Source organism: Crinia signifera, chromosome 5 (genome assembly GCF_055691185.1).
Source record: "Crinia signifera chromosome 5, ASM5569118v1, whole genome shotgun sequence".
Taxonomy (NCBI): Eukaryota; Metazoa; Chordata; class Amphibia; order Anura; family Myobatrachidae; genus Crinia; species Crinia signifera.
Window position 1 is genome coordinate 243,484,977 of NC_139221.1, and position 14,968 is coordinate 243,499,944.

At 41.5% G+C, this 14,968-nt stretch overlaps 1 long non-coding RNA gene across 1 annotated transcript; it reads left to right on the top strand.

Moving 5' to 3' along the window:
• The first annotated feature begins 13,218 nt into the window (after positions 1-13,218).
• LOC146079666 (uncharacterized) lies at positions 13,219-14,432 on the top strand. The gene is made up of 6 exons (XR_014474682.1): positions 13,219-13,268; positions 13,343-13,481; positions 13,560-13,641; positions 13,721-13,828; positions 13,933-14,024; positions 14,311-14,432. It is a non-coding gene; the product is annotated as an uncharacterized LOC146079666 (long non-coding RNA).
• Positions 14,433-14,968: the final 536 nt, after the last annotated feature.

Consider the following 14,968-nt stretch of genomic DNA (forward strand, 5'->3'; position numbering starts at 1 on the left):
CATATAACCAATAGACGTTTCCCAAGATGGCAAAATGAGGAGCGGTGGCAGAAACCTGTCTATAGAGATGAGAATAAATATGAAACTAATTATAGAAGACCTAGAAGAGACTTGTCAGGTCCCAGGAGAAATGATTATAGAACACCTCTACACTTCAATGAACCACATCATCGTAACAAATGGGTTGAACAGAGGGGCAGAGCCCCACAACACCGGGATCATTACGAAACAAGGCCCTATAGACAAAGATCTGTAACACCTGAGAGGTATTCCCCGGTTCGTTTTTTAGGCAGAAAGAAAAGCCTAACGTTTTTGGAGAAGGAAGAAACCCTGCGGGACATGCTAGATTCACCGAAAGGCACCAAAAGGACCCTGAATGGGGAAGAAGAAGAGGTTGTCGAGGGGGCAGAAAGAAGCCCAAAGAAGAGAAAGTCATTCTTCCAGAACAAAAGACTGGAATCATCAACAATGCGGACAGGGAGTTATGCGCAGCTCAGATAGCCGTTCTTGACAAAGGATTAAAATTTGCCCCTGATGGCCATGTTGACAAATTTGACTTATTCATAGACCTTAACAAATTCGTGAGAAATCTAACGTTACAACGCCACTTCCTGAAAAACCCCCTCATGCCCAATGAAGATAAAGTCATGTCTAGGGTAAAGAACCCGTCCAAATACTATCCGGTGGAGTCTAAAGGCAGCCACATAGACATATTCTACAATTTAGTGTGCAATGACTTCAAGAAGATTAAAATTTGGGATCAGGGGAACAATAACCTTTCCTCTCAAGAAAAAGCAGCTGTCAAACAACTTAAGAAGGATGAGAGCATAGTCATAAGGAATGCTGATAAAGGGGGAGCAGTGGTTATACAATCAACCGACAACTATCTAAAAGAGGCCAAAAAATTGTTGTATGATGAAATTACTTATATTGAATTACCTGAAAACCCCACCAGGAAATATCAAGAAGAATTGTACGAACTTCTGCTTGAAGCTAAAAAGAAATCAGACATTAACAAAGAAGAATTTGACTACCTTTTCGTGAAGCACCCCAGGATACCCACGTTCTACCACATCCCTAAAGTCCACAAGGACAAAAAATCACCACCAGGGAGACCGATTGTGGCGGGGATACAATCGCTGAGTTCCAATCTATCCCACTTTGTCGACACTTTATTACAACCTTATGTGCTAAAGAATGCTTCACATTTGAAGGATTCCACAACTCTGTTAAATAAATTACAGCAGTTCAAATGGGAAGAGGAGTACTGTTGGTTAACAGTGGATGTACAAGCTCTCTATTCCTCAATCCCACACGAAAAAGGAATTGAAGCGGTCAAATATATACTATCAAAATCCTCTGATCATTCACCCGAAGAAACACAGTTTATCCTCAGCAGTATCGAATACATCCTCAAGCGTAATTATTTCGAATTCAATAATACCTTTTACCTCCAAGTAAACGGTACTGCTATGGGGACTAAGTTTGCCCCATCATACGCCAATTTGTTAATGGGCATGTGGGAAGAGAAACATATATACCAATCGTCACATAAAACCCACATACTGTTTTATCAACGATACATTGACGATTTGATCTTCATTTGGAAGGGTGATCCAGCCAGTATCGAAGTATTTATGCTTGAGCTTCAGGTTAATGATTTTAATTTGAAGTTTACACACAAATGGGACCAAAGAACCATAGATTACCTGGACCTGGAACTCATGGGAAATCCAGGGACATTGGTCTCCACTAGGACTCACTTCAAAGATGTGGACTGTAATAGCTTTATCCCCTTTGACAGTTGCCATCATCCGAACTGGAAGAACAGCGTCCCTTACGCCCAGTTCGTTAGATTGAGACGGAACTGTAGCCATGTTGAAGACTACTTATCCCAATCTGCAGTGATGTCCAAACGCTTCATTGAAAAGGGATACCATCCTCAGAAGATTGATGAGGCCAGAACCAAACTTTAACTAAAAAAAGAGAAGATATTCTCCTCCCCTCAAAACCGGCCAAACCCAAAGAAACCACAGCCAGACGATCATTCATCACTAAATACAATAAGGAAAATCATCAAATTAAGAGGATTTTAACCAAACATTGGGACATCCTACTTAAGGACAATGTACTGGGCCCACATTTACCCCAAAAACCAGACTTGATCTTCCGACGAGCCACCAACCTGAAAAGCATGGTAGCGCCCAGTCGACTCAAATCTGGTTCTGTCAAAAATACTAATAGCAACACAACTGGGTTTCTCACAAAGAGAACCATATGTACCCCATGTCAAAAATGCATTTGCTGCAAGCATATGGAGAAAAAAACATTTAATTGCAAGATTGACAAAAAACAATACACACTAAATCAGCCAGCCACCTGTAATTCAACCTACGTAATCTACAGGATAACGTGTAACTGTGGATTTGCCTATATCGGCAAGACTAAAAGACAGATTAAAATTAGAGTGCAAGAACATATGCGGAACATTAAACACAAATTGGTTATACACAGTGTTCCCAGGCACTACAAAGACAAACATGATTCACAGGTGAACAACACTAATTTCACGTTCACCATTCTTGAAGTCATCAGTCAGGATCCTAGAGGTGGGGATAGAGACCTCAGGTTGGCAAAACGTGAGACCTTCTGGATTTACACCCTGAATACGCTCCACCCCAACGGTCTCAATGAGAACGTTGACATTGTATCATTTTTGGGTTAAATATTACCCACACCCTAGCTAAACCTTACCAGCCATTTAATTATTCTTCTAACAAAAACATTTTTCTCCTTTATCACCTTTTTTCTGAATTTTATACACGGGTGTAATTATCACGGTGCATAATGCTCGTATACCATCCTCTTTATTATATTGTTCACTCTAAAAGAATTGTAAAAAATGGGTTTAATATATGATGTAAGGTAAACATAACACCACAACCCTCTCATCAATTTACATTTCTCAATTGCACCTAGTAATAGTGCAATGAGTCTGGCACACACACAGTGGCACCAAATTTGTTGGATCATTATACCCCTAGGTATAGATGGACAATGTTCCATTAAAATCCACACTTAGTTAAACTACTTGCTATCAGCACGCTATAGACCATCACTAATGTTAGTATTATATTGTTAACTATTAGTTCACTGTATAGGCACCATTCCCTATAGACACATCACTTAAGGGTCTTAAGTGAGCCCATTAACAAATATTATAAAAACCCACATCCTTAGAATTTCACACACTAAGGTATTGATAGAATATATGCCTTAATCTTCCTCCCACTCACTTATATCATCCTTAGTGATGGGTAAAATAGTAATACATAATTACCCCCCACTCCTATCACCCCATATATCAATATGTGTCCCCTAATATATGGCAAATAATATTTAGGATTGCGCTGCCCCTTTAACAAAAGGTACCTTGGGTAGCGATTAGATGAGTGAGGGTTAATTCCCTAACACACTCCCCAGGGTGTAAAACTAATAGATCACAGCCCGATTATTGTCTTATTATACATTTTACATTTACAGTGGTGACATATCCATTAGCAGAGCGTCAAAATCACTCACAAAGAAATAGTTTCATTTGCATTTAATATTTATCCTTTTATAACTTAAGTTTTAATACATCGAGTTGACATCCATTAATTATTCAGACAGCGCGACCCGCAGGTAGAACTCATTCCCCTCAGGAAACACGCTGTCACTATCTTTAGTCCAGCCTCCTCAAGTCTGCTTTGACACGCATATGGAACGCATGAAAACTAGGAAGCGCGCCCACATAAACGTCACCAGTGAACATACCGACACTGACAACGCTGACCACGCTCTCAGCCCCCTCCCAGCACGTCGGGCTGACACGCTAGTGGAGCGCACAGGAGCATATGAACAAAGGAATGCGCTTACATCAGTGCCTAAGCGCGTTCCCGGAAGTAAACTGAGTGACACGCAGGTGGAACGCACGCGGTCCTATTAGGCTCAGTATAACACCACAACTTCAGCGCTCCTAATTCTTAAAGCCCACATTCACTGTCACCAGTCACTATTAGCAATATATATGCTAATAGATCACACAGGTCCTAGAAATAGGGTCTTATTCATACAGTGCATTAATTCTGACGCACGAAAATGAGGTCATCGCCCCCAGGCTTATAAGGCAGCCAGTTTAAACAGCTGGTATTATTGGCAGACAGATTCACTTCTCATTCGGACCAGGTAAGAGGAGGTGGTGTGTTGTTTAACCATTGTTACTATGTCATTAGAATGCTGTTAACTATGTACATTAAACCCATTTTAGCCATCACCATTCTTGTCATATAAATACTATAAACTGTTATTCATTCAGAGCAACATTGTTTGTTTGAGCCATCACCATGCTTGTAAATGTTGCAAATTGTTATGTATTCAGAGCAACACTGTTTAGGCACTGTTGCTACATCAGGAATGTGGTTTTATCCCATTCAGAACCTTATCACAACTGCAAACTGTTAAGGCTAAATTATTTATAAATTATTTATACATATGTTTGTTAAGTAAGCACTGTCTATTGGGATAGCCATTTAAAGGAATACCGGCATATATCCTCTGAAGGAATTATGCATTTTATTTATCTTGTTGCACAAGCCCATTAACCCCTTCCCGACATTTGACGTACATTTACGTCATGGCCGGGAGGTACTTCCCGACACATGGCATAAATGTACGTCATGAGTTTAAACTGTCACTGCGTCTCGAGACGCAGTGACAGAGGGACGATGTCTGCTGTCCCTGACAGCAGACATGTCCCTGCATGCCCAGGGGGGGCTGCGATGTCGCCCCCCCGTCGGCGATCGCTGTGATTGGCTGTTCAGTGTGAACAGCCATTCACAGCGTTTTCCTGTGTTACCAGCGAATCGGACGCTCGGTAACACAGGTGTCAATCACCGCCGGGCGTCAGGGGGCATGAGGGGGTCATCGGTGACGATGACACCTCACCCCACCCTCACCCCACCTGCCCCCAAGGCTGTGATTGGTCCGTGGGACCCACGGACCAATCACAGCCAAGGCGCGACATTTAAACTGACGGTGACTGCGCTGCAGACGCCATTCCGGTCTGGAATAGCGTGCAGAACGGTCACCGTGCCTGCCTGCCGTGAATACCGACCTGATCCTTGCTAATACTTACCTGATCCTTGCAAATACCTTACCTGATCACCTTATCACTGCTTGTAGCGTGCTGGACGCTTCCTGGATCTGACTTCCTGAGACTTCCTGCTGCTGCTGCAGTGTGATAGAGAGATAGAGAGATAGAGAGAGAGATAGAGAGAGATAGAGAGAGATAGAGAGATAGTGACAGAGAGAGCTATATTTTGTGTCTGCTACCCCCCCTTTTTGGGGGTGCAGGGGTTTTCTATATATATATAACTGTCAGTGCTGCTGCTGCAGTGTCATACAGTGATAGATAGTGATAGATAGTGATAGATAGTGAGAGGTAGAGAGATAGAGAGATTTGTGTCTGCTACCCCCCCTTTTTGGGGGTGCAGGGGTTTTATTTTATATATATAACTGTCAGTGCTGCTGCTGCAGTGTCATAGAGTGATAGATAGTGATAGATAGTGAGAGATAGAGAGATAGAGAGAGATAGTGACAGAGAGTGATAGAGAGTGTATATTTTGTGTCTGCTACCCCCCCTTTTTGGGGGTGCAGTTTTTTTTTATACATATAACTGTCAGTGCTGCTGCTGCAGTGTCCTAGAGTGATAGATAGTGAGAGATAGTGAGAGATAGAGAGATAGAGAGAGATAGTGACAGAGAGTGATAGAGAGTGTATATTTTGTGTCTGCTACCCCCCCTTTTGTGCTGATCAGTATATCTGTGCTGATCAGCAACTTTTTGGGGGCGCAGAGGTTTTTTTTTTATATATATACCTGTCAGTTGCTGCCAGTTGCACTGTCAGTTGCACCAAAGGTTGTGCACCTGCTGTCCCTCACTGGTAATCAGTGTCGCATCACTGATCACCTTTTTTTTTTTTTGTGAGTGCTGTGGGGTCTTTTTTTAATTTTTTTTTTACACACACTGATTTTGTGGGTGTCCTGTGGCCACTGTGCGCCGATCAGTGACGTACATCACTGATCAGCTTTTTCGGCACAGGGTTGATCAATTTTTTTTTTTTTTTTGATCAGATTCCTGTTGCCTTTGAGCGCTGTTCAGTGACAGACGTTACTGACCAACATCTGTGCTCAATTTTTGGCGCAGGACCTTTTTTTTTTTTTTTTAACCCCTTCAATTTTTTATTTTTAACCCCTTCATTTTTTTTTTTTTTATTGGTATAAAGTATTTTTTTTTTCTGCACCACATACACACTACATACCCCCCGGATTGAAATAAAGTTTGTACCCCCCCCTACACTATACACGTGTTGAAACATTTCACTACCAGTAACACAAAAATAAAAATGGCATCCCAAATGTCCTCCCAAATGTCCTCCCAAATGTCCTCCCAGTCATCCAGGAGAATGTATTCAGTGGAGGAGGCATATGCCATGCTTGCCTCTGACTCTGACACAGGCAGTGATGCAAGCGGGGAATTTGAAGGATTCGTCTTAAGCTCCTCTTCCTCCTCTGGTGATGAGGGACCCCCTCAAAGACGCCCCCGTAGATCAGCTGAGATTCCCCCCCCAATAATTGATCTAGTATGGACCCCACCACCAGACAATTTTGAGCCCCAGGTTCCTGAGTTTTTGGCCATGCCAGGAATCCAATTTGATTCCACAGGTCTCAGAGAAATTGACTTTTTCAAATTATTTTTCTCTGATGATTTTATAAATTTAATGGTGGACCAAACTAATTTATATGCCCAGCAGTTTATTGCTCAAAACCCCACGTCATCATTTGCTAGGTGGACCCCTGTAGATGCAGTAGAGATGATGACGTTTTGGGGTCTGGTGTTTCATATGGGCATAGTAAAAAAGCCAGAAATTAGGCAATATTGGAGTACAGATGTTCTGTACAGTACTCCATTTTACCGTATGGCCATGCCCCGGACTCGATTTGAGACAATTCTTAAATTTATACATTACACCGATAATGCACAGTGCCCACCCAGAGATGATCCCACCTTTGACCGGCTATTCAAAGTCAGGCCGGTCATTGATCATTTCAGTGCCAAATTTGAAGAGGTGTACATCCCTGAAAAATTTATTTGTATCGACGAGTCCCTTATACATTTTAAAGGAAGGGTTAAATTCCGCCAGTACCTTCCCAGTAAGAGGGCAAGGTATGGCATAAAAATGTATAAACTGTGTGAAAGCACCTCAGGGTACACCCACAGGTTTAGGGTTTATGAAGGGAAGGATTCAAGAATTCAACCGCCAGAATGCCCCCCCTCCCTCGTAGGTGTTAGTGGGAAAATTGTCTGGGATTTAGTGCACCCCTTCCTGGATAAAGGTTATCACCTCTATGTGGATAACTTTTACACTAGCATCCCCCTGTTTAAGGCCCTTGGTTCAAGAGGTACAGCAGCTTGCGGTACTGTGCGCAAGAACCAAAGAGGCCTCCCAAAAACGCACATTGCCCAAGTAATGAGAAGGGGTGAAAGCAGGGGAATATGCAACGAAAATATGTTGTTGGTCAAATATAAGGACAAGAGGGATGTCCTTATACTGACAACAATTCACGGAGACAGTACCACCTCCGTCCCTGTACGAGGTACCAGTACCCACACCTCCAAACCTAATTGTATCCTGGATTACAATAGGTACATGGGCGGAGTGGATCTTTCAGATCAGGTACTGAAGCCGTACAGTGCCCTGCGGAAAACAAAAATCTGGTACAAGAAGGTGGCCGTGTATATCATCCAGATGGCACTGTATAACGCTTACGTGCTATTCCGTTCTACCGGCCAGAGGGGGACATTTATGCACTTTCAAGAGGAAGTCATAAAGGGCCTAATATTTGGGAACCAGCAGGCAGAGGGCCCCAGTACTTCTAGTACTGGCCCCCGTATTGTACCAGGGCAGCATTTTCCTGATGAAATCCCCTCCACTGGAAAAAAGGGCAGGACACAAAAAAGGTGCAAAGTTTGCTATAAAAAGGGAATAAGAAAGCAAACTATTTTCCAGTGTGACACTTGCCCCGACAAACCCGGCCTATGTATAAAGGAGTGTTTTAAAATATACCACACATCTATGGAATATTAGGTTCATAATTTCACCGTGCTTCGGGGGTCTTGCTAATGCCACATAGCACCCACCATTCATTCCACCAGAATCTGAGCCGCAAAATCCAAAAATCACTCCTTCCCTTCTGAGTCCTGCCATGCACCCAACTGGTATTTTTTGGTCACATGTGAGGCATTGCCGTACTCGGGAGAAATTGGGGCACAGATTTTGGGGTGCTTTGTCTCCTTCATTCCTTGTGAAAATGAAAAATTTTGAGCCAGAACTGCATTTTTGTGTAAAAAAATGTAATTTTTCATGTTCACTGCCCAGTTTTATCACAATTGGTGAAACCCCTGGGGGTTTGAAATGTACACTATACCCCTAGATGAATTCCCTGAGGGGTGTAGTTTGCAAAATGGGGTCACTTGTGGGGGGGTTCCACTGTATTGGTGCTTTGGGGGTCTTGCTAATGCGACATAGCACCCACCATCATTCCACCAGAATTTGTGCTGCAAAATCCAAATATCACTCCTTCCCTTCTGAGTCCTGCCACTTTTTGGTCACACATGAGGCATTGCCGTACTCGGTAGAAATTGGGGCACAGATTTTGGGGTGCTTTGTCTCCTTCATTCCTTCTGAAAATGAAAAATTTTGAGCCAGAACTGCATTTTTGTGTAAAAAAATGTAATTTTTCATGTTCACTGCCCACTTGTATCAAAATTGGTGAAACCCCTGGGGGTTTGAAATGTACACTATACCCCTAGATGAATTCCCTGAGGGGTGTAGTTTGCAAAATGGGGTGACTTGTGGGGGGGGTTCCACTGTATTGGTGCAACATAGCACCCACCATTCATTCCACCAGAATCTGTGCTGCAAAATCCAAAAATCACTCCTTCCCTTCTGAGTCCTGCCATGCACCCAACTGGTATTTTTTGGTCACATGTGAGGCATTGCCGTACTCGGGAGAAATTGGGGCACAGATTTTGGGGTGCTTTTTCTCCTTCATACCTTCTGAAAATGAAAAATTTTGAGCCAGAACTGCATTTTTGTGTAAAAAATGTAATTTTTCATGTTCACTGCCCACTTGTATCAAAATTGGTGAAACCCCTGGGGGTTTGAAATGTACACTATACCCCTAGATGAATTCCCTGAGGGGTGTAGTTTGCAAAATGGGGTCACTTGTGGGGGGGTTCCACTGTATTGGTGCTTGGGGGGTCTTGCTAATGCGACATAGCACCCACCAAAATTCCACCAGAATCTGAGCTGCAAAATCCAAAAATCACTCCTTCCCTTTTGAGTCCTGCCATGCACCCAACTGGTATTTTTTGGTCACATGTGAGGCATTGCCGTACTCGGGAGAAATTGGGGCACAGATTTTGGGGTGCTTTTTCTCCTTCATACCTTCTGAAAATGAAAAATTTTGAGCCAGAACTGCATTTTTGTGTAAAAAATGTAATTTTTCATGTTCACTGCCCACTTGTATCAAAATTGGTGAAACCCCTGGGGGTTTGAAATGTACACTATACCCCTAGATGAATTCCCTGAGGGGTGTAGTTTGCAAAATGGGGTGACTTGTGGGGGGGTTCCACTGTATTGGTGCTTGGGGGGTCTTGCTAATGCGACATAGCACCCACCAAAATTCCACCAGAATCTGAGCTGCAAAATCCAAAAATCACTCCTTCCCTTCTGAGTCCTGCCATGCACCCAAATGGTATTTTTTGGTCACATGTGAGGCATTGCCGTACTCGGGAGAAATTGGGGCACAGATTTTGGGGTGCTTTGTCTCCTTCATACCTTCTGAAAATGAAAAATTTTGAGCCAGAACTGCATTTTTGTGTAAAAAAATGTAATTTTTCATTTTCACTGCCCACTTGTATCAAAATTGGTGAAACCCCTGGGGGTTTGAAATGTACACTATACCCCTAGATGAATTCCCTGAGGGGTGTACTTTGCAAAATGGGGTGACTTGTGGGGGGGTTCCACTGTATTGGTGCAACATAGCACCCACCATTCATTCCACCAAAATCTGTGCTGCAAAATCCAAAAATCACTCCTTCCGTTCTGAGTCCTGCCATGCACCCAACTGGTATTTTTTGGTCACATGTGAGGCATTTCCGTACTCGGTAGAAATTGGGGCACAGATTTTGGGGTGCTTTTTCTCCTTCATACCTTCTGAAAATGAAAAATTTTGAGCCAGAACTGCATTTTTGTGTAAAAAAATGTAATTTTTCATTTTCACTGCCCACTTGTATCAAAATTGGTGAAACCCCTGGGGGTTTGAAATGTACACTATACCCCTAGATGAATTCCCTGAGGGGTGTAGTTTTCAAAATGGGGTGACTTGTGGGGGGGTTCCACTGTATTGGTGCTTGGGGGGTCTTGCTAATGCGACATAGCACCCACCAAAATTCCACCAGAATCTGAGCTGCAAAATCCAAAAATCACTCCTTCCGTTCTGAGTCCTGCCATGCACCCAACTGGTATTTTTTGGTCACATGTGAGGCATTGCCGTACTCGGGAGAAATTGGGGCACAGATTTTGGGGTGCTTTTTCTCCTTCATACCTTCTGAAAATGAAAAATTTTGAGCCAGAACTGCATTTTTGTGTAAAAAATGTAATTTTTCATGTTTACTGCCCACTTGTATCAAAATTGGTGAAACCCCTGGGGGTTTGAAATGTACACTATACCCCTAGATGAATTCCCTGAGGGGTGTAGTTTTCAAAATGGGGTGACTTGTGGGGGGGTTCCACTGTATTGGTGCTTGGGGGGTCTTGCTAATGCGACATAGCACCCACCAAAATTCCACCAGAATCTGAGCTGCAAAATCCAAAAATCACTCCTTCCGTTCTGAGTCCTGCCATGCACCCAAATGGTATTTTTTGGTCACATGTGAGGCATTTCCGTACTCGGGAGAAATTGGGGCACAGATTTTGGGGTGCTTTTTCTCCTTCATACCTTCTGAAAATGAAAAATTTTGAGCCAGAACTGCATTTTTGTGTAAAAAAATGTAATTTTTCATTTTCACTGCCCACTTGTATCAAAATTGGTGAAACCCCTGGGGGTTTGAAATGTACACTATACCCCTAGATGAATTCCCTGAGGGGTGTACTTTGCAAAATGGGGTGACTTGTGGGGGGGTTCCACTGTATTGGTGCAACATAGCACCCACCATTCATTCCACCAGAATCTGTGCTGCAAAATCCAAAAATCACTCCTTCCCTTCTGAGTCCTGCCATGCACCCAACTGGTATTTTTTGGTCACATGTGAGGCATTGCCGTACTCGGGAGAAATTGGGGCACAGATTTTGGGGTGCTTTTTCTCCTTCATACCTTCTGAAAATGAAAAATTTTGAGCCAGAACTGCATTTTTGTGTAAAAAAATGTAATTTTTCATTTTCACTGCCCACTTGTATCAAAATTGGTGAAACCCCTGGGGGTTTGAAATGTACACTATACCCCTAGATGAATTCCCTGAGGGGTGTAGTTTTCAAAATGGGGTGACTTGTGGGGGGGTTCCACTGTATTGGTGCTTTGGGGGTCTTGCTAATGCGACATAGCACCCACCAAAATTCCACCAGAATCTGAGCTGCAAAATCCAAAAATCACTCCTTCCGTTCTGAGTCCTGCCATGCACCCAACTGGTATTTTTTGGTCACATGTGAGGCATTGCCGTACTCGGGAGAAATTGGGGCACAGATTTTGGGGTGCTTTGTCTCCTTCATACCTTCTGAAAATGACAAATTTGGAGCCAGAACTGTATTTTTGTGTAAAAAAAAATAATTTTTCATTTTCACTGCCCAGTTGTACCACAATTGGTGAAACCCCTGGGGGTTTGAAATGTACACTATACCCATAGATGAATTCCCTGAGGGGTGTAGTTTGCAAAATGGGGTCACTTGTGGGGGGGTTCCTAACTTTTAGCATCTTATGGTGCCTAGAAACCTACATGGTGCCTAAAAAATAATCTCATAAAAAGGAGGCTCCAAAATCAAGTAGGTGCTCCTTCTATTATGAAGCCTGTGGTTTGGTCACCGTGCACACTAGGGCCACATATAGGATATTTATGAAAACAAAAGAATTGTGGGAATCAATTTTCAGTCACATTTCTCTAGTAAAGTGTACTGTGTTCCTTAGAAAAATGTATTAAAATTGCAAATCTGCAAAAAAAAAGAAATTTTGAAATTTCACCTACACTTTGTTTTAATTCCTGTGAAACACCTAAAGGGTTAACAAACTTCCAAAATGCTGTTTTGAATACTGTGAGGGGTGCAGTTTTTGAAATGGCATCATTTATGGGGGTGTCTCACATACAAGTCCCTCAAAGTCACATCAGAACTGAACTGGTCCCTAAAAAAATCAGTGTTTGAAATTTTCTTGAAAATTTGAGAATTTGCTATTCATATTGTAAGCCTCCTAGTGTCCCAAAAAATTAAAAGGAAGTTGAAATAATGATGTCAACATAAAGTAGACATATGGTCTATGTTAGTTATTCACTATTTTGAGTGGTAAGATTATTTGTCTCACAAGCAGAAAATTTAACATTTTGCAAATCGCAAAATTTTCCATTTTTTCACGATATTTTGGTATTTTTCACAAAAAAACACAGACTGTATCGACCCAAATTTACCACTAATTTGAAGTACAATGTGTCACGAAAAAAAAATCTCAAAATCACTGGGATAAGTAAAAGCAAAAAAAAGTTATCCCCACTTAAGTGAGACATGTCAGATTTGAAAAAAATGGCTCTGTCAGGAACGCAAAAACTAGCTCTGTCAGGAAGGGGTTAAAGGGCAAGTTTCTCTATTAAGGTTAAATTGTTTACAGCCTTTTCTGTTAAGTAATCACTGCCCATAGAGACAGCCACACAAAGGACTAATAGCATATATACCCGGTAAGAATTCCACATTTACATAAGCACATTAAATGTTTATCTCTTTACCAGCCCTAAGTATGGGCAATTAACCTGTTGATTTTGTTATTATACTATAAATGTAGTATTTCCCTTTGAGTAATAAGACGCCGCATCGCACCACATACTATACCTAATTTGATACTATTTAAATCATTTACAGAAACGGAATCTTCTGTTCTGCCTTCTACGTTTCAAAGGGATCATTTGGTATGTAAATATTCTAACCCATGTTAGGTGTTATGAACACTGGTTGCCATATACTCAAACGCCCATTATTACAGATATTGTGGACCCCTATCATTGGACCGGGTCCTACACAGAATTTTTCCTCATTAATCTTAAAACTGAGCAAAATCCCAAGACCTTCAAAGATTGGGAATACACCGGGGCGACTTTTACCCTACAAAAGTGACAATTCGGGTATGTTAACCACTATATGCCTTTCAGTATAAATTAGCATTAAAACACTGCTTATATTAATTTTTCTATAATTATTAGTTAATCATTCCTGTGAAGAAAAGACTACCACAGCCTTCACACAAGATATTAGACGCCTGTATATATATTGAATTTTCCTTAGGTACGGTAACCCTTTTGAATTACCTCCACGTAAATGTATAAATGAAAACTGTATCTATAAAAAGGACCTTTCCCTTCAGGAATCTACCCCATTGAGGGAGGTCACCATCTGAAATTTACCTTATTGAGGGAGGTCACCATAATCCTAGGAATTTTTGGAGCATTACAAGTCGTTAAAATCATTACCGGTATGCTATGGATTACTATTTTTTGATGTGTCCTGTAGCCTTCAAACTATTTCACTTCCTGAACATCATACATATTCATTATCAAACGCATGGTTCTCCCACAGATTTTCTGAGTCTGCCCTACTGAAGAACATCTTTATTGTCTACACTAATCTGAGGAAACACATGCTAGCACAAGCATTTTAATATCATAATGGTATGTTCAATACCCTTCAATTTACCCTCGATCTTATTTTCTATCAAGCCCTCTGTTTACGCTAATATGCACTTCATTCTGTCTATTTTTTCTGTGCTCGTTCTCCTAAACTACTTATATAGTTTTAAGGACCAAGAGGTCCGCATTTTCTTAACCATTTTAACAAAGATTTATTTTATAATGTATTAAATGCTTATATAATTTTTGTACTTGTATCATATTTTGTATATGTATTGGAAATATCAGTATGTAATATACCATCATTGTTATGTTTTACCACCTGCAGTACTAAACCCCTGATGAAGTCTTTTTCAAGACGAAACGCGTCGGGTTGCTTGTATTTCCGAAAAGGATATCATTTCCAGATGTGAAAATTATCTAATAAAAAGCACACTGGTTTTTTAAAAATATTTGTACTGTTTTGTATTTTAACAATCTATTGGTGGTTAAAAAGCGCTCTCTATACCTCCTTTCTTTTCATTTCTAAACACCGCCTCCCACTAACAGGGGGGGCTATAGAGTAGCTGCTCACAACTTAAGGGCGCACGTGGGGTCATTCTTTTGTTGTCTACCTTTATCTGTTAGGACCCTTAGGTAGCTGCCCATCCACTAAGATGCCACTCATAAGTGACAGATCAAAAAGGTCAGCCAAAATTAAAAATATGTTTACAGAGGACGAGCACATTTATTCTATGGATGAAGAGGACTATTACAGTTTACTTAATTCAGCCGAGTCTGTGGCTACTAAAGAATTAAAAACCTGGTACGACATAGTTACCCTCGAGAAATACCTAGAGGTTAAACGCGTCCCCAGGGGATTAAGACTCACCAAAACCCCAAATATCGGTAATAACGAGGCGACATTCATCAAAAACTGGAACGATATCTTGGAAGAATGCTCCAGGAATCTGATAAGTCTCATTATCAATGTAAGAAAGAAAGAA